At 54.4% G+C, this 2,674-nt stretch overlaps 1 non-coding gene and 1 pseudogene across 1 annotated transcript; both read right to left on the bottom strand.

Annotated features, from left to right (window-relative positions):
• LOC128308125 (uncharacterized) overlaps window positions 1-883 on the bottom strand; it is a 3,523-nt pseudogene extending 2,640 nt beyond the window's left edge.
• Window positions 884-1,302: 419 nt separating this feature from the next.
• Window positions 1,303-1,460, bottom strand: LOC128308126 (5.8S ribosomal RNA). The gene has a single exon (XR_008288072.1). It is a non-coding gene; the product is annotated as a 5.8S ribosomal RNA (ribosomal RNA).
• Between the last annotated feature and the right edge of the window lie 1,214 nt (window positions 1,461-2,674).

Below are 2,674 nucleotides of genomic sequence, written 5' to 3'. Positions count from 1 at the left end.
TCCAGCGGCCCGGGGTAGGACCGCCAATACCCATTGGCTTGCGCGCAAGATAGACTTCTTGGTCCGTGTTTCAAGACGGGTCCCGAGGGTATCTCAATGCATAATGCGTCATCACAGATCGGGGGTGAGTGCTTCGAAGGTCTCCGGCTTGAGAACCTGCCCTCTCGACCCCGCTCTAACCAATCCATCACGCTTCCAGCGGCACACCAAATGCTCGGTCGGGCCCTGCGCCTCTCGGTGTGAAAGGCGCGGAGACTCTCGCTCGGGGAGGCCGCCGAGCCACCCGTACTAAAGAGCCGCCAACCACGAGCCAGGGGCCGTTGCCGGAACAATAAACTCACACTTGTAATGGATCGCGATGTCCGTTACTGCGGACCGATAAGTGCACGGCAGCCGACCCGGCGAGGGCCAACCACCGCTGAATATCGCCGCCCGGATCATTGAGCTCAACAGGTTTGCGTCCCCTAGGCAGTTTCACGTACTATTTGACTCTCTATTCAGAGTGCTTTTCAACTTTCCCTCACGGTACTTGTTTTCTATCGGTCTCATGGCGGTATTTAGCTTTAGAAGGAGTTTACCTCCCACTTAGTGCTGCACTATCAAGCAACACGACTCCATGGAGCCGACCGTCTACCACCTCACTTTTCGTGCCGTTCGACGGGCCTATCACCCTCTGTGGGATAATGGGCCACCTTCAAGTTGAACTTGAACTGTTTGCACCGTAAGTGGTAGATAACGGACCGGTCCAGTACACGGAATCGGACAGACGCGAGGTACGCGCCGTCCCTACGTGCTGAGCTTATCCCGTTTCGCTCGCAGCTACTCAGGGAATCCCTGTTGGTTTCTTGTCCTCCCCTTATTAATATGCTTAAATTCTGGGGGTTCTCACACATCACTTGAGGCCTACGTTGGATTTTTCCCGAATGGTAAATAGTAGCACGCACTTGTTCGCTTGTATCCAGCGGGTGGGCGTACCGCACGCGTTACACGACTCGGCCAGACGGCGGGTCCCGGCAACAGACGGCAAGCCAGGTGTTCAAGGGCTTCCGGTGCTCCCAGGTTGTCTTATAGCCGAAGTTCGAACCGTGCGACACGACACGCACCCACTGGGCCAACTGTACCGCCTTACCATTTCAGCGCCCAAGGTCCCCCGCGGAGGGGGTCCGAGCACGCCATGATGCACAGTGCGCCAAACGCGTGTGTTCAAGCCTGCGACACACTCCCGGGCGTGCTGCTCGCCCAGGCGTGCCGCTGGTACGCGGGCGTCCTGTAGTTTTGGAATAGTGTGTAACAAGAATTGGTAGGCACTCAAGAATGTGTGCATCGGTCGGGTTTAAACGTCCGATGCGCCATATGCGTTCAACGTGTCGGTGTTCATGTGTCCTGCAGTTCACATTCTGACGCGCATTTAGCTGCGGTCTTCATCGATCCATGAGCCGAGTGATCCCCTGCCTAGGGTTTTGGTATGTTCAACTGTCTCCTATGTTTTCGTTATGCGCTAGGTGCATCTCTCACAACTTAAGTCCCCGGACAGCGTAACCGTGCACCTCTCGGTTCCTTCGAAGCCGTCCAGGGTGGACAAGGATGACCATTGGTCTTCCTTCCCATTGATCGACGCGCGATGTGGGCGGCATCGGCGCGATCTTGCACAACTTTCGTTCTCTTGATTAGGTTCTCTCTCGCTCGAGGCCAGTGTTTAAATATGTTCTAGTGGGTCTTTACCTTCGCCCATGTGTCACACACTTTACGCGTTCGATGGCTGCCATTGGGAGTGTGCGCACAGGTACGAAGGCCACTGGCCTACGGTCGCGCACGCTCAATATCGTAGTATAGACACACCTCTCTCGCGGGTCTAATTGGCGTGCGCGGCCCCCAAAAGGTAACATAGCAGTTTGTTCTGCTGATACCGTGTTTCTCTATCTCTCTAACCAACTCACACAACAACATATATGTATTGATCGGTAATGATCCTTCCGCAGGTTCACCTACGGAAACCTTGTTACGACTTTTACTTCCTCTAAATCATCAAGTTCGGTCAACTTCGGCCATGCCAGCTGCAGCTCACGAAGGAACCGCGGAAGGTGTGCCTCCAGAGACCTCACTAAATAATCCATCGGTAGTAGCGACGGGCGGTGTGTACAAAGGGCAGGGACGTAATCAGCGCTAGCTAATGACTAGCACTTACTAGAAATTCCAGGTTCATGGGGACCGTTGCAGTCCCCAATCCCAACTAAATGAGCATTTGGGTGATTTCCCGTTCCTCTCGGAATGGGGGCGCCAATTGGCGAGAACACGCTGCTGCTCACATTGTAGCACGCGTGCAGCCCAGAACATCTAAGGGCATCACGGACCTGTTATCGCTCATTCTCACCTTGCTAAACACAAGTTGTCCCGCTAAGCAGGGCAAACGTGGCCGACGACCGCCCGTGAAGGGGCCGCCGGCCTTGACGTCAGGTGCGCCCGGAGGTGCACTGCTGACAGCGTTCTAGTTAGCTTGTTTGAGTCGCGTTCGTTATCGGAATTAACCAGACAAATCATTCCACGAACTAAGAACGGCCATGCACCACTACCCTTAAATTTGAGAAAGAGCTCTCAATCTGTCTTACCTCGATAAGTTCGGACCTGGTAAATTTTCCCGTGTTGAGTCAAATTAAGCCGCAAGCTCCACTTCGTT

Source organism: Anopheles moucheti (genome assembly GCF_943734755.1).
Source record: "Anopheles moucheti chromosome X unlocalized genomic scaffold, idAnoMoucSN_F20_07 X_unloc_24, whole genome shotgun sequence".
Classification (NCBI taxonomy): domain Eukaryota; kingdom Metazoa; phylum Arthropoda; class Insecta; order Diptera; family Culicidae; genus Anopheles; species Anopheles moucheti.
This window is presented reverse-complemented; position numbering and strand designations above follow the sequence as displayed.